We start from the raw sequence: 24,362 nt of genomic DNA, 5'->3' as shown, positions 1-24,362 counted from the left end.
CCAGTTGTACTAGCAGGGTACAAAGGCGCTTACTGATATCTGATATAAAGACTACGAATCCATTAGCGGATATGTTTTCTCTAATTGGAGCTACAACCGTGTCTTAGAGATCTTCCAAGTAGATGTGTATCATGAGATCAATGATGGAATCGGAATTCAGTGCTTTAGATAAAGCTACTGAAGTAGTTGAATGACTTTGCCATTTTCTTGAGAATATTCCATGTTGATCGAAACTTGTGCTAGCAATTTTGTATACCTTTGCGACAACCAATCAAGTATTGGTATGGTACAGATGGAAAGTCTAGACATTTTCATCAAAAACATAATTTCATACGACAACTACTCTCGTGTGTTGTCTCTATAAACTATGTAAAGTCTAAAGACAATATTGCGGATCCGCTAACCAAAGGGTTAAATTGAGAATTAGTAAGAAGTTATCAAGAGGAATAGGGCTAAGGCCTTTAACGAATGTTACCAGAATAGAAAACCCAACCTAGTTAACTGGAGATCCCAAGATCTAAGTTCAAAGAGACAACCTAATTGCGTGTAATGACTGAGTCACTGTGGAAGTAAATCCTCTTGCCCATTCCTTTATATAGTGATACCCTGTAGGGTAGAAGGTTAAACTGACATTTTTAATAACTTACATGCTATGAATAGTCAACCGTGGTATAGCGAGATACCTTATGTAGGTCACCTATGTGAGTGCGAAGTGGGACCGCTTCTTTAAGAATTGACGAGGCCGAATTCTTTAAAAACACTCACTGAATCAGGCTAGTATTCTAAGGCCAAACCGGACAACAATGAGAACAAGAACAATGTTTGGAGTAACTTCTGTATGAGGTCTATTGTCTCGGATTATACAAATGACAGAACAGTTCAAGACATCACGTTCACTAGTCAGCCAGTAAATCTAATAGGCTTTCACTACAAAAGGTTCAAAACCAACAATTACCTTTTCTGATGCAGGGTTATTCTGTGTGCTCTCTCTCTGGATCTTTATTGTTTAGCATTGTCTTTTTTTCTTTATTCGGTCAATTTTATAAATGTTGGGGATTGTTGGAAAATAATGATTTTTTGGCAACTTTAATTCGAAATTAAAGTGAAAGACTCAACTGCTAGTTAAGATGGGTTTAAGTGGTTTTGCATTCTCTTGCATAAAAGGTTGCAATACAGAAATAATGAAACGAAACCTTTGGGTTGTGAATGAGAATTGTTTCAAAAAGTGGGCATCAATAAAAGTTGGGCTTAGATTTGGACTCAGTCTTAGTTTGGACTAAGCCTAGGCTTGTGCTTGTACTTATGCATGTGCTGGGTATGATCTTGGACTTGGACTTGGACTTAATCTTGAGTATGGGCTAAGCTGTGCTATGTTGGGCTTAACTTATGCATGTGTTTGAGATTGGGTTTAGATCGGGTTGTGACCCAACAACCGTATCCATTTTGTAACCCATCTAGTGTAATTCTAAAAACTTATGCATTATATACATTATGATTTATCTAATGTTTTTGAAGTTTTGAACCTTTGTAACTCTAACCCTAATGGCTAGAGTTGATGGCCTTGGCTAATGGCATTTGATGGCTCTCATGATGATAATCTTCATGATTGGAGACTCCCCTATTTGTATAAATAAAGGCTTTTCCCCTCCAACTTGAGAATATAATTTTTGGAGAGATTTTTAATGGAAAATGAGATGATATTTTGAGATAATAAAGTTAGAGATGGTTTTTGCACCAAAGTAGCCCCTTCTTTGGTTCTTGTTGGAGAGAGAGAGTGATGCCATTGTCAAGTTCGCCGAAACTACTAAGAATGTGCTTCTGCATTAGTTGGTTTTGACCGTTGTATCCTAAGAGACAGACACCGAGGTACCTTCAGCACCCATCGGGAGACGGTGAATCTGTTTTAAGGAAATTATGGTACCACACAGGTTTCAGTTTGCTTCTTTTCTTATCATGTCCTTTAATTTTTCAGAATTTAGCTTACCTTGACGAGTTCTAATCTTTAATTATCCATGTTAATAATTTGTTCTATTAGTAATGTAATGTAATTCATTTCTGTATTTTTAGTTGTGTAGATTATTCTATATTTCATTCTTTAATAAAAAAAGATTATTTTGTCATTTCTATCTAATTTATTTTATATATTTTTCTTGTATTATTATGGAAAAAATACCAATAGTTCTTTCTTAATTTCCATTGAAACTTGGCTGAGACTTGTTTCTGCTACATTGAGCATGAGAAACCAATTTACTTCCCGAACATAGAATTATTCTGCTAGTAAAAATAAAATAAATAAATAAATAAATTCTAAGTAACTCAAATGCCTACAACCACCACTCTGAAACAGGAAAATTGCTACTTACAAGTTAAAACTTCCTGCTGACTGCTACTTCCTCGACATCCAAAATAATGCAAGAAGTTATCTACACTGCCCTTTCCAACTTTTCTAATTTCATTACTTTTACCTGTAGAAATGGTAATGGTGACTTTCTTTTCCATTTTCTTTATTGTTTAATTACATCCAATTCTATATTTCAAATGTACTTTCTTTTTTCTTTTTTTGATCAGCATATTTCAAATGTACTTCCACCTGTTCAAAATTAAAAAAAAAAAAAAAAAAAAAAAAAACACTACACTACAAAGTCAAATGGCTTTTAAGAGGCAGCACCTTTGGACTCCTGAATGTCCAACTCATGCTCTGCTACCATGATACATGAATCTGCTTCCAAAGGTGAGGCCATGCTCTTACTCTTTTGTGGTGAGTTGAGCATTTCAGTTGTGCACTGTACATCAGGCGTTATGCCAACCTATCTATGTCATGAAGTGCTGGTGATAAATACTTTGCAACGGTGACAAATAGAGCTGATCCATCATGCAGCTCTGTAATACTCTGTGGCACCAAAAAAAAAAAAAATTATATGAATAAATAAATAGAAGATTTTCGTATGTTGAGGTACCATCAGTGTTGAAGTCTCACAACTAACAGCAATGGCTACAAAAATAAGCATATAAAGGTGTCTAAACAAACATCTGAATCAGAAGTTGCAGTGGCGGTTCAAATAATACCCCCTGCTATTTCTTATGTTAGAGTTGAAACAATCAAGCATTTTTTTATTTATTTTTTATTTTTTGCAAAGTCATCAGACCTGTTTGGTTTCCTACCAGTCTTGGCCTGGGCGTGGAATACTCAAAACACATCTTTCCCCTAATCCTCTTGGCATTGGTCATCAACCCATGACCATCGTAGATAGTATTTTCTTCTCTTATCACCAATCTCAATTCCCTCTTACCCACCTAGTTATCCTCATTTTCCACATCAAATATTCCTATCCCCACTGCTTTCATTTTTATTCCTCTCCTAGTTCTCTCATCGGTGGTAGCAACTTGGCGTGTGTTTAAGGGACAACTACAGATCAGGGTATTTGACCAAAAATAATTACAGATACATGAGGGTGCCAGTCTTTTTTGTGTAGAAAAACACACCCAAAAAAAATAATAAAATTTGTTGCATCCCACAATAAATCCAACCTTTTGGTAATTATTTGCCCCACCACCTCCCACTGATTTGTAGTTTCCCCTTTATTTTATTAGTGTGTATTCACTCACAGTTCCTTACACCGGCATTGCTTGGGTTGCTAAAAAGAAGAATGTGTTCTTGGACCCTCTTTCTCCTCTAACCACTGTCTTCCTAATAGTGCCACAGGAGCCTCATTCATTGCTTGTCTAAGGCCTTGGAATGGGCTGTATCTCACTATCTTCTTCAAACCAAACCAAACTAAGCCTTTTCAAAGGCCTTGGAATTTGTTATGAGTTCTAACTCCACCTGTGTGGTACCTAGTGTTTAATCTTTTACACAGTTGGTACCAAGCCCGGATAAGGAGGGTAGTGTGTTAGGTAACCAGCCAACACATAAAAATCTCCATCAGATCCTTATGAAGATGAAACCTAATATCTCATTCTCTTCTCCATTTTATTTTATTTTTTTCAGCTAATAGCTTGTATAGCTCCTGTCATAATATCCTAATTTTTTATTTTTTTCTTTTTTTCATTTTATCCTGGAGCTTACACTGTTATAGTATCTCCGTAGTCAGACGCTACAAGCTTTTTGGAGATTACTCTCTAGCTCACTCAACTGTAAGCTCAGGGATCAAATCATCTATGTAAAAGTCTTTTGCTCTCGATGGATGGTGTCACGCCCTCAAAATAAACCCATTATCTATATATCATCGACATGCAATATTTAAAGAAAACAATTTATTAAATCATTCATCAGAGTATTACTAAATAAAAGCATTACATGTAACATCAAATTAAATGCCCTATGGGCTTACATCTTTCCAAGCCAACACTTGGGCACAAAAATATGAGTTCTAACTCAAATACACGTAAAGCCCTAGGCTTGAATGTTTACATGTACTAACAAATAAAAACAATTAAATAAAGATAGTCTTCAAAATCCAAAAGCCACATCCTCCCAAGTTAAGTCCTTGGAGGTAGCTTATCACCTGAACCTGAAAATGATGTTCCCATAAAGGGTGAGCCACAGCCCAGTAGAAAAATACTAAACCAAATATAAGCATTGAATAAAGCTATAGCATTCAATAGATGGTTAACCAAGGTAATCAATTATGACTCAATACAGTCTCATGACACCAACGTCTATGACATGTTTCAATTCCCATTATTATCAATAATGCTCAGAACCTGGCCAAACTTACAACAGTGAACTATATAACATATTCACATTACTTCCAATATCAACAACACAGATGAGACTCAGGCTCATATCATAACACTTCATACTTCCCGTTTGATACACATTTTAGTGCTGTATCAACAACATGTAAAAACACTTCAATATAATAAGCACACATAATAGTGATGCTAATGGAGTCCATCCCCTATCTCCTCCCAAACAAAATCCGGTTTAGAGGTCCACCCCCTATCTTCCCCTAAACCGTGGAGTACATCCCCTATCTCCTCCCACACAATATGCAAATGCAATGCTCAATCAATACACGTATTTTCTGTATTAATTCAATAGTCAAAATTAATGACTTGACCAATGTTATTAGTTTCAGTTATTCCTAATCCACATGCAATGTCTACAACAATCACGACTATCCTCCACCGATAGCCCAAAACAGTTATTTCTAGACTGGAAATAAATATATCAACAATTCAATAGGCGAGTGATTTAAATTATCCAACTACACCATTTAATCAATGAATTCCTCAATTTCATGAATTTAACCAAATTCCCCAATTTCCTTAAATTAATTGCACAAATTAATTTATTAAAACAACTAGGGTTTTTCCCAAAATTTACCAAAGTGCTCCCAACATATCAAAATACCAAAACTTAGAACAAAACTTATAAGATGGAGTAGGAAATCCCTACCTCGAAGAAAATAACCCGAATGGAGAAGACGGAGATGAAGACCCAAATTCCAAAGTGCTCCAAACCACCAAACGTTCAGATTAAATGGAAGCCCTCGACTCACTCTATCTTTTTAATAAAGGATCTGGGGTAGAAACACACTCTAAATAGATCAAACCTAAGAGAGAAGGTGAGTAGAGGGAGAGAAAAGTCGGACCTAGGGTTTTGGAATCAAAAGAGAATGAAAAACTGATTAAAAACCCGCTGCTGCCTATTTAAACTAGACAGGCTCGCTCGAGCGAAGACTTGGTCGCTCGAGCTACCAGACACAAGAAATCCTCGCTCGAGCGAAGAAAAGCTCGCTCGAGCCAAGAATGCAATGCTTCAGGTCTATACTGGACGCAATCGCTCGCTCGAGCGAAGAAAAGCTGGCTCGAGCCACCAGACACAAAATACAACCCTCGCTCGAGCGGCCAAGTACTCGCTCGAGCGACCAACCAAAAAACTGGACAGCAACACTTGGTTTCCGAACCCAACCAACCTGAAACAAACGTGCCCAACACATCCCATAACACCAAATGAGAAAATAAAGAACGACAACAACAATTATACAATGACAGAATCTACGGAACCTAAGTCCGGATACAATAACCAAATGGGAAAAGACCGGGGTCGCTATAACCTCCCCCCTTAACAGAATTTCATCCCCAAAATTAAGCATAAGTTTTTGAAAACAGGTTTTTTTTTTTTAACAGTTCTCAGTATCATATTCAATTTCATGATAGAACTCTAATTCAACAATATATATTCAACATATGCAATGTTACCATAAACTTCCATAATGAGGCAAGTTTCAATGTACTTCCATTAAACCAAAACATTTACAATGTTTTACAACTTAAGGCATATATATAATGTTCTTAAAGTTCATTAAAATTACGAAATTTCGACACATGATTACACATCAACAAACAAGTCCGGATATTTCTCGCGAACTTCCAATTCACGTTCCCAAGTGGCTTCCTCCACTTCGTGATGCTTCCACAGAACTTTCACCAAAGGGATGGTTTTGCCTCGCAAAACTTGGTCTCGCCTATCCAAGACCCGAACCGGTCTCTCCTCATATGAGACATCCTCGTCAACCACTAAATCGGTCCAATCCAACACATGTGATGGATCCGGCTCATACTTCCGAAGCATACTCACATGAAACACGTCATGTACTCCGGACAACTGCGGTGGTAAAGCTAAACGATATGCAGCCTCGCCAATCCTCTCAAGGATCTCAAAAGGACCTATGAACCGAGGGGACAACTTCCCGCTCTTCCCAAACCTCATCAATCCCCGTCTAGGTGATATCTTCAGAAAGACATGATCACCCATGTCAAACACCAAAGGTCTCCTCCTACGGTTGGCATAAGATTTCTGACGACTCTGTGCTGTAATAAGCCTCTTACGGATAAGCTCAACTTTCTCCGTCGTTTCCCTCACCAACTCCGGACGCAACAGAGGTGCATCACCCACTTCGGCCCAACAAACAGGAGATCTACACGGTCGGCCATACAAGGCCTCAAACGGTGCCATACCGATACTAGACTGGAAACTGTTGTTGTAGGCAAACTCCACCAACGGCAAGTGCCTCTCCCACGACCCACTAAAGTCTAGAACACAACCCCGAAGCATATCCTCAAGGATCTGAATAGTACGCTCGGACTGCCCGTCAGTCTGAGGATGATAAGCCGTGCTAAAAGTCAACTTAGTGCCTAAGGCATTCTGCAAACTCTGCCACAACCTGGTAGTAAAACGAGGATCTCTATCTGAGACGACCGTCACTGGGACCCCGTGCAACCTCACTATGTCCCGAATGTACAAGTCGGCAAGATGATATACCGAATCTCTCACGCGCATAGGAATGAAGTGCGCCGACTTAGTCAACCGGTCTACAACCACCCAAATAGCATCACTACCTCGCTGAGTCCTCGGAAGACCTACAACGAAGTCCATAGTGACATGCCCCCACTTCCACTCGGCAATAGGCAAGGGTTGTAACAAACCCGCTGGCCTTTGATGCTCGGCCTTCACTTGCTAAGGCACTTAGACACGAACGCTGCCACATCTCTCTTCATACCCCGCCACCAAAACTGGCGACCCAAATCCCGATACATCTTAGTGCCTCCTGGATGCACCGCAAGGCGTGAATGATGAAACTCTCGGAGTACCTCCTCTCGACAAGACTCCGGCACAAACAAACGGTCTCGGTATCTCACACTCAGGTCGGGATACACCGTCAAACCCTTCTTAACTTTCCCACCGGAAATCTTCTCACGGAGGGATTCTACCTCAAGGTCACCCCTCTGAGTCTCTAACACTCTAGTCACAAGTGTAGGCTGTGCAACAACCAAAAACAAGGCCGCAGCCTCAACGGATTCACCCAGAAGTAAATCAAACTCCCCAAGTGCACCCAACATCTCCCATTCCCGGATGGCTAAACTAGCAACGTCACCAACAGATTTCCTGCTAAGGGCATCGGCCACCATATTGGCCTTCCCCGGATGATAATGCAACTCGAAGTCATAATCCTCAATAAACTCCATCCACCTCCTCTGCCTCAAATTCAAGTCTTTCTGTGTAAACAAATATTTCAGATTCTTATGATCCGAGAATACCTCGAACCTCTCACCATAAAGATAATGCCTCCAAATCTTCAAGGCAAATATCACAGCTGCTAACTCTAAATCATGCGTAGGGTAATTTTTCTCGTGAATTTTCAACTGACGTGAGCCATAGGCAACTACTTTCCCTTCTTGCATCAACACACAACCCAAACCCTCTCGTGAGGCGTCACAATAGACTGTATAACCCAATCCTCTCTCCGGAATAATCAAGACTGGAGCGGTGGTCAGTCTAACTTTCAACTCCTGGAACGACTTTTCACAAGTCTCACCCCATACAAACTTGACTCCCTTCTGAGTCAATCTAGTCAAAGGTGAAGCTAACCTGGAGAAATCCTTCACAAACCGACGATAATACCCAGCTAACCCCAGAAAACTGCGGATCTCAAACACACTCTTAGGATGTGCCCAATCTTGCACTGCCTCAGTCTTGGATATATCAACAGACACTCCTTCCCCAGTAACTACATGGCCTAAGAACTTGACCTCTTCTAGCCAGAACTCACACTTCCCAAACTTAGCATAAAGCTTATGGGCTCTAAGTAACTCAAGCACCACTCTCAAGTGTTCCTTGTGCTCCTCCTCAGAAGGTGAATAGATAAGGATGTCGTCCACGAAAACGACTACAAAACGATCTAAAAATTCCCGGAATATCCGGTTCATCAAATCCATAAAAACTGCCGGTGCATTGGTGAGCCCAAATGGCATCACCAAAAACTCATAGTGGCCATACCGCGTACGGAATGCCGTCTTCGGAATATCCTCCTCCCTGACTCTCAACTGATGATAACCCGATCTCAAGTCTATCTTCGAGAAACAACGGGAACCCTTCAACTGATCGAACAGATCATCTATACGAGGCATAGGGTACTTATTCTTAACCGTAGCCCGATTCAATTTCCGGTAATCTATACAAAGTCTCAAAGCACCACCTTTCTTTTTAACAAAGAGAGCCGGTGCTCCCCATGGCGAAACACTAGGACGTATATAGCCCTTATCTAACAACTCCTGGAGTTGGATCTTCAACTCAACTAACTCAGCTGGGGGAAAACGATAAGGTGCCATAGAAATCGGCGCCGTGCCGGGCACTAAGTCAATAGAGAACTCAATCTCTCTGTGAGGTGGCAAACCAACAAGGTCCTCGGGAAAGACGTCCGAGTACTCACAAACCACCCGTGGCAACACAATCTGGGTCTCATCACACTCACTACTCAAAAAGCTAGCAAGTAGACCACTAAGCTCACTCCGCCCTCGCGAATCATACCCCGGTGGCAAAACACTACCAACCCGGTCCCCCAGAAAATGAAAACACTCCCCGCTCACGGTACAACAAGTGACCCTCTGGCAGTAGCAATCAATAACTGCCCGGTATGACGATAACCAGTCCATACCCAAAATGACATCAAAGCCCTTCATGGGCATAACAACAAAAGGAAACGGAAGTCTATGATCGGCGACCCCTATATCACAACCCCTGACACCTTGTTTCAAGATCAATTCACCCCCAAGAGGTGACACTACACAAATAGGAGATGCTAACTGTGCTAACTCCAACTCCAAAATAGATGCAAATGCAGCAGACACAAAGGAATGAGATGCAAAACAAGAAGGTACCTCTCACAACTGATGGTGCCGGCACAAGATCCTGCGCGGTAACAGCGTACACACGCCCAGACGACCTCTGATCAACCTGCTCACCCCTAGGAGCATAAGATTGCTGCACCGACTGGGACGATGAAGCCCCCTGATTGGCCCTCGAGGCCTGACCCAACTGAGCTGGCTGCTGACCCTGAATCTGCCTCAAACTAGATGCACCAGGTGCGCCACCCAACTGCGGGCAATACCTCTTCATATGCCCTGGCTGACCACACTGATAACACGAGAGTGGCTGGCCTCTACCCTGACTCTGGCTCTGAGATCGAGCCGAAGATGATGCTGCTCTCTGCACTCCTCCCCTCTGAGGACAAACTGGAGACTTGTGGCCCAACTGGCCACACTTGAAACAGGTAATGTCTCCCTGACTGCCTTTCCCCGAACTAGCACTCGGCACAGGAAAAGTTGATCTAGAAAAGCTACCCTGAGACTGCTGAGGATTAAAACCCTTCTGTCTCCTACCATCACTCTGACCATCCTGACTTCTCTTGGAGCCCTTCTGTCCTTCCTCCTCTTCCTGCATCATGATTTCCATGTGGGCTGCAGCATCAACCATACGCCCATAATCCCGAATCATAGTTCCCCCAACTCGCAGCTTGAGGCCACGCCTCAACTTCTTCTCAAACTCGATACAACGGCGTTCCTCAGACGCCACCAACTCAGGTGCAAACCTGGACAAACTAGTAAATGCAGCCTCAAACTCGGCCACTGAAGAACTCGACTGCTTAAGCTGGCAGAACTGGTCTCTCAGCTTCTCCCTAACTGCTGGAGATAAGAACCTCTCCTGGAAAGCATTCACAAAAGCCTCCCATGTACCTCCTATACGACCCTTAGTGAACTTTCACCACAGACCCGCATCCCCCTTCAGCTGGAAAGATGCCAAGGTCACTTTCAACCCCTCGTCTTCGATGCCAAGCATCTCAAACGTCTTCGTTGTCTATTCGAGCCATTCATCTGCCTTAAGCGGCTCTTTAGGATCACCCACAAATTCATCCGGGTTAGACCGGAAGAACTCCCTCTTCAGAAAGGAAGGTCCTGCATCTGCAACAACAACCCGAGCTTGATTCTCAGCTCTGAGAATGCCTACTGACTCCCTGAATGCCCCTGCTATTTCTCGGGCTAGAGCGCCCATAGCCTGCTGGCCTACTGGCTCGGCCACATTGGCCTGGCCAATTCCCTCCTGAACTGCCGGAATCTCCTCTGGCACAGGCACCTCCTGCCTACCCGGCCTACCACGCCTACCGCGTCCTCGTCCTCGTCCTGACATCCTAATAAGGGAAACAAAGACGTTAGCACATTAATAAATGTGCCGAAGCAAAACACTCGCGTCCTAATGCATTGGACAACAATAATTCATTCTACGTAAGCACATAATCACATAAGCACCTACGAATTTCATTCCTGGATGATGATAGTCCCGAAGCGTTACTATAGTTCCGGTTGGAAGCAGCATTGATCAAGTGCCTTTCCAACAAGACTACTAGAAACTCAAAGGTCCAATCAACATCCAGAGAACTACATTCCATACCCACATAGTCACATAAACATGTTATCATGTAAGCATATAACATTACACTAAGTCTCTAACAAACGAGACGAACCCATTGTGATACTAATCACTTCCCACGTACCCAAAGTATTCAAACCCGGTACGCTCTGATACCAAGTTGTCACGCCCTCAAAATAAACCCACTATCTATATATCATCGACATGCAATATTTAAAAAAAACAATTTATTAAATCATTCATCAGAGTATTACTAAATAAAAGCATTACATGTAACATCAAATTAAATGCCCTATGGGCTTACATCTTTCCAAGCCAACACTTGGGCATAAAAATATGAGTTCTAACTCAAATACACGTAAAGCCCTAGGCTTGAATGTTTACATGTACTAACAAATAAAAACAATTAAATAAAGATAGTCTTCAAAATCCAAAAGCCACATCCTCCCAAGCTAAGTCCTTGGAGGTAGCTTATCACCTGAACCTGAAAATGATGTTCCCATAAAGAGTGAGCCACAGCCCAGTAGAAAAATACTAAACCAAATATAAGCATTGAATAAAGCTATAGCATTCAATAGATGGCTAACCAAGGTAATCAATTATGACTCAATACAGTCTCATGACACCAACGTCTATGACATGTTTCAATTCCCATTATTATCAATAAGGCTCAGAACCTGGCCAAACTTACAACAGTGAACTATATAACATATTCACATTACTTCCAATATCAACAACACAGATGAGACTCAGGCTTATATCATAACACTTCATACTTCCCGTTTGATACACATTTTAGTGCTGTATCAACAACATGTAAAAACACTTCAATATAATAAGCACACATAATAGTGATGCTAATGGAGTCCATCCCCTATCTCCTCCCAAACAAAATCCGGTTCAGAGGTCCATCCCCTATCTTCCCCTAAACCGTGGAGTACATCCCCTATCTCCTCCCACACAATATGCAAATGCAATGCTCAATCAATACACGTATTTTCTGTATTAATTCAATAGTCAAAATTAATGACTTGACCAATGTTATTAGTTTCAGTTATTCCTAATCCACATGCAATGTCTACAACAATCACGACTATCCTCCACCGATAGCCCAAAACAGTTATTTCTAGACTGGAAATAAATATATCAACAATTCAATAGGCGAGTGATTTAAATTATCCAACTACACCATTTAATCAATGAATTCCTCAATTTCATGAATTTAACCAAATTCCCCAATTTCCTTAAATTAATTGCACAAATTAATTTATTAAAACAACTAGGGTTTTTCCCAAAATTTACTAAAGTGCTCCCAATATATCAAAATACCAAAACTTAGAACAAAACTTATAAGATGGAGTAGGAAATCCTTACCTCGAAGAAAATAACCCGAATGGAGAAGACGGAGATGAAGACCCAAATTCCAAAGTGCTCCAAACCACCAAACGTTCAGATTAAATGGAAGCCCTCGACTCACTCTATCTTTTTAATAAAGGATCTGGGGTAGAAACACACTCTAAATAGATCAAACCTAAGAGAGAAGGTGAGTAGAGGGAGAGAAAAGTCGGACCTAGGGTTTTGGAATCAAAAGAGAATGAAAAACTAATTAAAAACCCGCTGCTGCCTATTTAAACTAGACAGGCTCGCTCGAGCGAAGACTTGGTCGCTCGAGCTACCAGACACAAGAAATCCTCGCTCGAGCGAAGAAAAGCTCGCTCGAGCCAAGAATGCAATGCTTTAGGTCTATACTGGACGCAATCGCTCGCTCGAGCGAAGAAAAGCTGGCTCGAGCCACCAGACACAAAATACAACCCTCGCTCGAGCGGCCAAGTACTCGCTCGAGCGACCAACCCAAAAACTGGACAGCAACACTTGGTTTCCGAACCCAACCAACCTGAAACAAACGTGCCCAACACATCCCATAACACCAAATGAGAAAATAAAGAACGACAACAACAATTATACAATGACAGAATCTACGGAACCTAAGTCCGGATACAATAATCAAATGGGAAAAGACCGGGGTCACTATAGATGGTCTTCCTTTGGGCATCTGGGTGCCATCCTTCTTTGTACATTGTACATTCTGACTGTTTCTTCTAGATAAGTGCTTTAGATAGATGGGGTGGTCTTTTGTTCATTACTCTTTTATTGTCTGAACTCCAATTCGGTATAATCTCATTTATGGTTGGGCCTATTGTATTAGCTGAACTCTTGTATTATCTTGTTGTGCAATGAAGATCAAATAAACAAGCAAACAAACAAAGATTTGAACCATGAAGGTGAGATACACATTTGATGTCTGATTCACATTTCCTATATGAAATAGGTACTTTCAATGCACTAAGGCTTTGCATCTTAAGTGCAGGATTGACAAAATAAGCTAATAGAAAACTTCTCACTCTTCAAAGTAATTAGCAATACCTGAATTTTTCCTTTCCCGAAGGTTTTGTGCCCAACAAGGACAGCTTGGCCATTGTCTTGTAGTGCTCCTGCCAAAATCTCACTTGCACTTGCACTTCCTTCATTCACCTGTTCCAACGAATCAAAATGTGACAGTCAACCTTTAAGGCCATTATATTCCTATTGGAGGGTAAGGGAAGGCTTTTTAAGCAACTGAGGAATTTGAAGTACTGTAGAACTTTGTAAAAGAAAACATCACAAGAAAAATAAATAAAAAGAATACTATGAAGATTACAACAAAGAAATATGGGTTTCCCAAAAAGAAGAAATTTAAATTAAAAGTCCAAAACTTACAAGCACAACAAGCGGATCATGTGTTATGGCATGGCCATTGGCCATGTTGATAGGTGCTATATTACCATCCCTATCAATTGTGTTTACAAGAGTCTCATTTCCATCTAGCCACATTTGGGCAACATCAAGTCCTGCTTTCACTAAACCTCCCTGTAAAAACATTTTTCAAGGATTTAGAAGAAATATTTCTAAATAACATAAACAAATGGCAGCAAAGCAAGTGAATGAACTTCAAAAAAAAAAGTCTCAATCAAGCTCCTAAGAATTAGGAAGTTACTGGATTATTCGTTAGGTCCAATATGTATGATTGTTGTAACGCCCTCAAAATAAACCCATAAACCAACCAACATTAGCATGCTCAAACATAAGAGAATAAAGCATAATTATATTTCATCAGAGTACTTATAAATGTATTACAAGTGAACAACAAAAGTAAATGCCATATGGACTTACAACTTTCGAAGTCAACACTTAGGTTACAAAAAGAGTACTAACTCAGATTACAGAATAAGCCCTTGGCTTGATATACACGTAATATAACAAAATTAACAAAAGAAGAGTCTTCAACTCCCACAACCATCCAAGCTAAGATCTCGGAGGCGACATAATACCTGAACCTGAAAATGATGTCCCATATAGGGTGAGCCAACGCCCAGTAGAGATATGCTAAACATAGTATGAACAATAACTAAAATGTTAGCAATTGATAAATGTTCAACTCATACACGACAACTGATAATACATTTCAATTCCATAACTAATATGATCATGCCCTATTCCCGTTTCCATTTCTTATCCAATTCCCAGTTCATAACTATGGTTCAGAACCTAGCCAATCAATTTAAATGAGATCATGTTTCATATCAACAGTACTTCTATTTCAGGTGAGTTAATAACTCATTTTTAAACATTTCATACTTCATAATAGATACACATTTTGGTGCTGTATCAAAGTCAAACAAAAACATTTTCATACTTCTCAAATGATATACATTTTAGTGCTATATCAAATCAAACAAAATACTTCCATACTTCACAAATGACACACATTTTAGTGTTGTATCAGCCTCAAACAAAAACACTTATATACTTCACAAATGATACACATTTTAGTGTTGTATCAATTTCAAACAAAATCCGATTTAGAGGTCCATCCCCCATCTTCCAATAAACAGTGGAGTACATCCCCATCTCCTCCCACACAAAACAATGTATATAAGCAATTATCATATACAAATTCAATCAATCAATACAAAATTTTGATGTATTATACCAACTGCCATATTCAATAGCATACTCAATTGATTAGTTTTAGTTTGCCTAATCATCATGCATTGTCTACAACAATCAAGACTACCCTCCACCGGTAGCCCAAAACAATTATTTCTAAGCAGGTAATAATTGTAATAACAGATAAATTGTCAATATTTTCAAAAGTGAATGATTAATATAATCCAACTCTACCGTTCCATCTCATAATGAGCCAATTTCATTATGTTCAACTCAATTTCATATTTCCACAAAAAAAAAAGCCATTAATTACACTAATGACCCAAATATACCCAAACATGGCATTTTCCCCCCTTTTTTCTCAATATTGACCCAAAGGTCCAAATATTTCTAAAAACATCAACAATCTCTATTTTAGGCTCAAAACACGTATGGATGAGTCAAATAAACAAAACCCCTCTTTTCAAAATAGTACATTTCAAAACTCTAACTTCCCCAAATCAAACCATTTAAACAAAATCTCAACATCTAGGTTAAAGCTCATAAAGATGAGTAGGAATCCCTACCTCAAGAGATGAAACCCAAGGGAGATGATGGAGAAATCTCGAAATGCTCCAAACTAAGAAATTTTGAGATTGATAGGAAGCCCACACCAAGATCTACACTTTTTACAAAGGCACTAAGGGAGTAGATCACTCTAACTAGATCAATCCCTAGAGAGAAGGGAGAAAGTAGTGAGAGAAGCTCTCAAAAAGGGTTTCTAGAAAAGTAAGAGAGAGAAAGGAAATGTGAAAAGTGATTTAAAATCACCCAGCTGCCAACTGATATACGACTCTCCCGCTCGAGCGGAGAATAGGATGCTCGAACGTCAAGCACAAAAAAAAGGACCCGCTCGAGCGCTAAGACACAGAAACAAAATACACCCGCTCGAGCGTAGATTCTCCTTCCTCAGTATTTTCACAGACCAAGAACACCCGCTCGAGAGCAAAGAAGCCCGCTCGAGCGCTACCCACTCGAGCGTAAAGAAACCCGCTCGAGCGTGAAAAATGAACCTGCAGTACTTTTGCAGAGGCACGAAATACTGAGAGCATGCAAACTCCGCTCGAGCGCAAAGGTACCCGCTCGAGCGGACCACCAACAAAAACAACTCCGCTCGAGCGCAAGAAGGCCCGCTCGAGCGTATCACCAAAAACCTGGGTAACAAGGAATGGGACCAAGGCTCAACCAACTTGAAACAACTCTGCCCAAAACATCCTAAAACTCAAATACAAAGTATTGAAGGACGGAAACAAGATATAATCAACAGTCAATACTACAGAACCTAAGTCCGGAACACTGTACATAAAGCGGTAAAACTCGGGATCGCTATAATTGTACACCCTGGTTCTCCATATCATGAATTGTGTTTTCCATATCAACAGCAGCAGTCTGTGATATTAGAACACAGAAATTTTACTCATGATTAACACATAATAACATATCTGAAGAAAACAGAACCTGTAAAGATTAGAAAAAGATGACTAATCTAAAACTACCTGGGAGAATGCTAACAGCTTTACATATCCAGTCTTCAATAGATGGCCATCTGGAGTTGCATGAGGGATGATCGAGCTGGATATAGGGGAAAGCTTAATGATCTCGCGAGTTATATTGACCTTCAAGCAGATGGGGGAGAATTCTGTATCAGTTCCATTAAAATAAGTTGACAAATTTCCAAAATAACAACATCAGAATTAATTTCATATACTGCAACACACCACAATCAGTCTATTAGATGTTAGGATATGAAACCAATTTTGTCAATGCAATACATGGTATCAATTTAATACCTCTCTCAAACCAGAATTGCTTTCCCAATCATTATCCTGAAGAACAAAAAAACATTAGATCAGATGATAAACCTATAAATGATGAGAAATTCTGACTTTGATCAAGAATGATAATATCAGACTTTAAGTGCTAAGTTCCTACTGTCAATAGCTTGATAACATCGGCCGTAGAAAATGTGTTGGATATATTATTGGTCTACCAATGTTAAAACCCTTTGAAAAAAACCATTTTGATATTCTTCATTTATCACCGTTGGCGAATGACACATGCATATTGCAAGAAGGATAAAAAAACAATGCCCAATTAGTATACATTAAAAGTTGGATGATTACATTGTGGAGTTTGACAGTGACACTTGTTCCAACACGCCCTCTCAATTTCTGTGCTGCTGTTTCACTATCAATACCATCCAGCTTCTCTCCTGGAATCCCAAAAGCAACGTTAGGAAAAATTAGAATAAACCCCATACAGCTAAGATCGTGTCCTTCATAAGGAAATTAGAATACATACTAAAAGTGAGCACGAGTTTACCCATTGTTTACTTGGGCAATCCATAGCTAAACTAGAAATTTTAAGCCAGGGACGTTAACAGTAAGCCTTATTGTTGGGCCAAGTCGCTCTTTTCAGATTGAAATGTTGGATACGAAAAAAAGTATAAACAAATTTGGGAAATATTTTATCAAGCTAAAAGGATAACAGAGTGAAACCAAAAACTTGTCATTGTGAATATCAGAGGAAACTTTCACTAAGTTTTCCTTTTGAAAAACTCTTCTTGTCTGTCCACTAAAACTAATCAGAACTCTTAACAACCATCGTTTCAGTTGTTAACATGAATAAAGCTTTTTTTTTTCATCCAGAAAGACAACCTCTATTCTATGACAATACTGAAAAAGTGACCATTGCCCACTAGTAAAAAACCATATTCTGTTATTTGTGTGGGAATGTTGTTCGTGGAATGCAAAAGTAAAAAACAGGGAGGGGTGAGGAAAAAAGATGAAGTTCTATCTACATGTATCATGATTACAAATGAATCCATCTTAATCCAAAAATCGAATCCTGCTTGAGCTAAAACATTTTATGAAACTAACTAAATAGTCAAAGTACTTTATGCTAAATAAGATTAAAAAATTCCCAGTAGCAATTGTCAACAAATGATTGTGGTGCGCAGGATAATAAAATTGTTCATTTTAAACACATCAAAAAGAGATAGTAACTGTATTTCAGACTCATGAATTGGTAAAGGTAAAAATGTAATCAGTACACACCATTGATCTCAACTAATTCATCCCCTTCATGTATACCAGCGCGAGCAGCTGGACTGCCATCTACGCAAGACATAACAACCTGCAAAACTAAGAAAGCATCTAAGTCCATTTGCATCTTAAGAACTTATGTCATGAAATATGAGCAAATTACCTAGATGGACAAAAAGGGAGAGGAGAGAGAAAGAGTGAGAGAGTAGCAACATTATTAATCATCCTTTCCAAAACTCTTGTGTACAACATGCAAAATAAAAATCAAATAGTGCTTTGCTAATTATCAGAAGAAAGGAAACTAGATGTGTCCTTATTAAACAAATAATGCATCTAATATGTCACGCCCTCAAAATAAACCCACTATCTATATATCATCGACATGCAATATTTAAGAAAACAATTTATTAAATCATTTATCAGAGTATTACTAAATAAAAGCATTACATGTAACATCAAATTAAATGCCCTATGGGCTTACATCTTTCCAAGCCAACACTAGGACACAAAAATATGAGTTCTAACTCAAATGCACGTAAAGCCCTAGGCTTGAATGTTTACATGTACTAACAAATAAAAACAATTAATTAAAGATAGTCTTCAAAATCCAAAGCCACATCCTCCCAAGCTAAATCCTTGGAGGTAGCTTATCACCTGAACCTGAAAATGATGTTCCCATAAAGGGTGAGCCACAGCCCAGAAGAAAAATACTAAACCAAATATAAGCATTGAATAAAGCTGTAGCATTCAATAGATGGTTAACCAAGATAATCAATTATAACTTAATACAGTCTCAAGATACTAATGTCTATGACATGTTTCAATTCCCATTATTACTAATAAGGCTCAGAACCTGGCCAAGCTTACATCAGTGAACTATATAACATATTCACATTACTTCCAATATCAACCACACAGATGAGACTCAGGCTCATAACAAAACACTTCATACTTCCCGTTTGATACACATTTTAGTGCTGTATCAACAACATGTAAAAACACTTCAATATAATAAGCACACATAATAGTGATGCTAATGGAGTCCATCCCCTATCTCCTCCCAAACATAAATCCGGTTTAGAGGTCCATCCCCTATCTTCCCCTAAACCGTGGAGTACATCCCCTATCTCCTCCCACACAATATGCAAATGCAATGCTCAATCAATACACGTATTTTCTGTATTAATTCAATAGTCAAAATTAATGACTTAACCAATGTGATTAGTTTCAGTTATTCCTAATCCACATGCAATGTCTACAACAATCACGACTATCCTCCACCGATAGCCCAACACAGTTATTTCTAGACTGGAAATAAATATATCAACAATTCACTAGGCGAGTGATTTAAATTAGCCAACTACACCATTTAATCAATGAATTCCTCCATTTCATGAATTTAACCAAATTCCCCAATTTCCTTAAATTAATTATACAAATTAATTTATTAATACACCTAGGGTTTTTCCCCAAAATTACCAAAGTGCTCCCAACATATCAAAATACCAAAACTTATAACAAAACTTATAAGATGGAGTAGGAAATCCCTACCTTGAAGAAATAGCCCAAAAAGAGAAGATGGAGATGAAGACCCAAACTCCAAAAGTGCTCCAAACCACCAACAATTCAGATTAAAATGAAGCCCTCGACTCACACACTCTATTTAATGAAGGATCTAGGGTAGAAACACACCCTAAGTAGATCAAATCTAAGAGAGAAGGTGAGCAGGGTGAGAGAGAAGTCGGACCTTAGGGTTTGGAATCCAAAAAGAGGATGAAAACTGATAAAAAAACCCGCTGCTGTCTAATTAAACTGGACAGGCTCGCTCGAGCGAAGACTTGGTCGCTCGAGCGACCAGACACAAGAAATCCTCGCTCGAGTGAAGAAAAGCTCGCTCGAGCCAAGGATGCAATGCTTCAGGTCTATACTAGACGCAATCGCTCGCTCGAGCGAAGAAAAGCTGAGCCACCAGGCACAAAATACAACCCTCGCTCGAGCGACCAACCCAAAAACTGGACAGCAACACTTGGTTTCCGAACCCAACCAACCTGAAACAAACCTGCCCAACACATCCTATAACTCCAAATGAGAAAATAAAGAACGACAACAACAATTTTACAATGACAGAATCTACGGAATCTAAGTCCGGATACAATAATCAAATGGGAAAAGACCGGGGTCGCTATATAATATATTTGTGAGAACTAGACTACTTGTCTATAAAAGTAAGCAATTCAAATATAGATTTCCTTTACAAGATGCTACCATGTGTCCTATTGAAATTTCAAGGATCCACACCTATACTCACATACCTTCTTCATCCCTAACTACATAACATAGATATTTATAATCCATGTTAATAATGGGGTTCCTGTTTTAAAATCAGAAACATGTACTAAGTCCCACTAGCAATGCTGCAATTCAATTGATGCATTAAATTTTTTTCTTCTTCTTCATAAGTCAGTTAAAACATTGGATAATGTATATGACAATGAGAAGAAAGTACTTTTATGGGTATCACTTACCAAATGCCCACTTTTCGGTTCTACATTTATGAAGAGGCCAACTCCTTGCAAATTTCCATCACTACCAACCCTAAAACTCTGGTATTCCTGGAAGTAAAAGACCAAAGTCAGATTGAAATTGAATCTTATTTTGTTACGGTTGGGTAAACTCGAGGGAAATTCCTCTGCAGTCTGAATAGTTTGCAAAGGTTCTATTTGCATAAAAAGACTCAACTTAAAAGTAAAATTTTCAAAGAAGACAATTGAGAAAATTAAGATTCACGAGATTCATGACAACACCACATTGTCAGGTCAAGTAATCATAATATTTTTCCCTATTGAAAACCTAATCAAACTAAATATTTTATCTTGAAGAACAATGGGAAGTGAGTAGAAGACCTTTGGGCTGACAATCCGAGTAAAGGGATCTCCACCATTGTTTGTTGCAGCTTCAAATCCCAGTCTGCAAAAAAGTAGATGCTGTCAATTTAACTTTTCTCTCTGTTTGGTTGCTGAGAAACTGGGCGAAGGCCCCGTTTGGTAGCACTTTTAAGTCAACTTATTTAGTTTATTTGATTAAAAAAAAAAATAGTCAGGGGGGTTTGGTTGCAATTTTAAATTATAATTTATTTGACTTTTTCACCTTATTTCGCCCAAAATATATTTTAAAAAAATAAAAAATAAAAAAAGGAGAGATTTTCTTTAACTTATAATTTGTAACCTTTTTTTTAAAAAAAAAAAAAAAGAAGCTTATTTGAAGCCTTTAAATACTTATATAGACAAAAGAGCCCCATTTTTGTTTTCGTAATTATAACTTTTGAGGGCATCTTAAATATTTGCACAACAAAAAAACTATGCAATAACTTATTTAACTAAACAAGCTAAACTTTTTTCTTTTATATACATATTATGAGAAGGTCTACCAAACATATTTACGACTTATTTAAAATCTTTTAAGCTCTAATAATTTAAAAAGTTATAATAATAAAAGGTAATTTATAAATATTAAACAAAAAAGACACATGATGAAATCGTTTTTATTAGGGCAGTTTAATGGGGATAGGTTATTTCTTACTTTCCACTGAATCACTTGGTTTCTTGGCAACCAAACAGAGGGAGTTGTGGTATATTATTACCTAGATGATTAAAAGTGGGATCAACAAAGGTCTCTCTAATCAAACCCCAAGCTTCCACAAGAGTTCTCTGAACTGCATTCACCTATCAATGAAACTCCACCAAATAAGCAATAGCCATTACAAAAACTGACCCAATTGTGAATATAGCAACCCAATTGACTTAATCAATCAGGCTCATAAAAAACAACAACAACAACAGCATCAAACAAAAAGAAAAAGAAAAAGAAAAAGAAAATAAAGAAACAGAAATCGCCTGAGGAGCACGAGAAACATGAAATGCAACCATTAAAGACTCCGCAAGAGCCGGCGGAGGAGAGTCGCAGGAAATGGAAATTGCAGCCACTGCTGCTGCTGCAGCCAAACTGACAACTCCTATTGCGATGGATCTAATCACATGTTTATCATCTGTCAATTTTTTATTATCTTTAGCCAACTCGTCACAGTTAATTTGTGTATCACACTTTGAAATTTGAGGGATAGATACTCTGCATTTTCTGAGAATGTGATGATTCGAGCATGGAAATTGATGCGAGCACAGCAGACCTGAACTGAGTTTTGGTAGTTTTGAAAAGATTGAAGAGAGATGGGTGTTGAGATTGAGATCATCCCATGTGAAAGGGGTGATTCTCTTCTGTGAGAACACACCAAAGTCAGCTACAACATTTCATGGATTGCGGCTGCTAACCAACAAACCGCAATCAAGGAAGACGGCCACCAAATGAGCTGGCCATGCCAACCTCTCCACCTACCTCCTCTGGAATGTGTATATATAGAGAGGGTGAGAGCAGAGAGGATATAGAGTGAGTAGTGAGTTATATAGAGAGACAGAGAGTGTGAGTTGTGTAATCCTCCTCTCGTTGATATATATAGTGATATCACTCCCGTGGACGTAGGCCGGACTGCCGAACCACATTAAAACTCTTGTGTTTTTGCTTGTGTGTGTTTCCTGGTGTGTCCCCGATCCATAACAATTGGTATCAGAGCTCGGGTGATGAAAAATCGAATTTTTTTCGAAAGTGCCTAGATCTCGAAGTGCTCAAAATCCACTTTTGAGCATACCAGGAGGAAGCCTTTGAGGAGAGGAGTCCAGAATAGCAAAAACCATCCCCAGAAGAGAAGCAACGCGCCCTCACGCGCCCTTGGAAGGACGCGCGTGAATTCCAGTCTCACCACGTGCCCCACGCGCCATCCAGAGGAAGAAGACGAGTGGAGCGCGTGTGTGTATGACGTCAAGCTGACGTCAACCTGAGCCAAGCCGAGCCGACCGCGCCGTTGACCGCCGCCGCTGACCAAGCCGCGCCGCCCAGAGCCGAGCCGTTGACTAGCCAGTCAAACCGCGCCGCTGAGCCGCCGTTGACCGCGCCATTGACCAGCCATTCCGGAGTAATTATCTGGTGCATCTCAGACGCACCAGACTCTGCAGATCTGAACTGTCCAAACTGTTTTAGCCAGATCTAAGTCATTCGGAGTCCGTTTTTGACGATCCAATAGTGCTTTCTAACTATTTGGAATATTCCGGACACATCCGTACGGTCAAGTTTTTTGAATCGGAGTTTCTGTAAAAAGGAAGAAATTTAAAATGGCAGGAAAATGTGCAAGTTTCATGATAGAGCCTTTTAATGGCAATAATGACTTTACCTTGTGGCAGCAAAGGGTGAAAAATATTCTAACACGAGAGGGTCTGGTAAAAGCTCTTCTCAAAAAGTCCAACAAACCGGCAGACATGACGAATGACAAGTGGGAGGAGTTGAGAGAATTGGCAAACAGTACAATCCAGTTATATCTCGGGAACAACACACTCCGAGAAGTCATCAATGAAGTAGATCCGGCAGAGCTATGGGCAAAGTTAGAAATAAGGTACAAGTCAAAGTCTTTAACAAATCGGCTATCTTTGAAGAAGCAGCTATAAACACTTCAAATGCTAGAAGGTGCGAACCTTACAGAACATCTGGACGAGTTCAACAGGATCACAATGGAATTGGACATCATTGGAGTGAAGACCGAGGAGGAAGATAAGGCTATGATCTTGCTGGTCTCTTTACCTTCATCATATGAGCATCTCAGAACTACTCTATTGTACGGGAAGGATGCTCTTGGACTGGATGAGGTGGTTGCTACGCTCATTTCTCATAAGTCGATGAAGAAAAAGGAAAGTAGCAAGCACCCAGAAGGAAATGCCTTGGTTGCATCAGAAAATTAGCAAGGCAGAGGCAGGTCCAATGATAGACGGAGTAGATACAAATCAAGAGGACGTTCGCAATCAAGGCCAGGCTACAAGAGAAAGTGCTATTATTGTGATCAGGAGGATCACTTCATCAAAGACTGTGCAAAGCTCAAGGAGGACAAGGCAAACAAGGAACAAGCGAGCTCATCAAATGTCGCTGCTGCAGTAAATGCTAAGGATGAGTATGCATTCACAGTTTCATCGAGTATGACGAAA

The 24,362-nt window shown here is 39.5% G+C and overlaps 1 pseudogene across 1 annotated transcript; it reads right to left on the bottom strand.

Moving 5' to 3' along the window:
* Window positions 1–2,266: 2,266 nt before the first annotated feature.
* On the bottom strand, window positions 2,267–23,322 carry LOC145807334 (carboxyl-terminal-processing peptidase 3, chloroplastic-like; annotated as a pseudogene). Its single transcript, XR_014350320.1, has 13 exons — window positions 23,168–23,322; window positions 22,176–22,308; window positions 21,923–22,004; window positions 20,808–20,998; window positions 18,295–18,373; window positions 17,362–17,450; window positions 17,029–17,064; window positions 16,735–16,854; window positions 16,575–16,627; window positions 14,247–14,280; window positions 13,970–14,119; window positions 13,637–13,744; window positions 2,267–2,890 (listed from the first exon to the last, which is right to left on the bottom strand). The product of XR_014350320.1 is annotated as a carboxyl-terminal-processing peptidase 3, chloroplastic-like (transcript).
* Between the last annotated feature and the right edge of the window lie 1,040 nt (window positions 23,323–24,362).

Source organism: Camellia sinensis, chromosome 14 (assembly GCF_055761805.1).
Source record: "Camellia sinensis isolate YWXY chromosome 14, ASM5576180v1, whole genome shotgun sequence".
NCBI lineage: Eukaryota > Viridiplantae > Streptophyta > Magnoliopsida > Ericales > Theaceae > Camellia > Camellia sinensis.
Note: the sequence above shows the minus strand (reverse complement) of the source record. Positions and strands in the feature narration are given on the sequence as shown.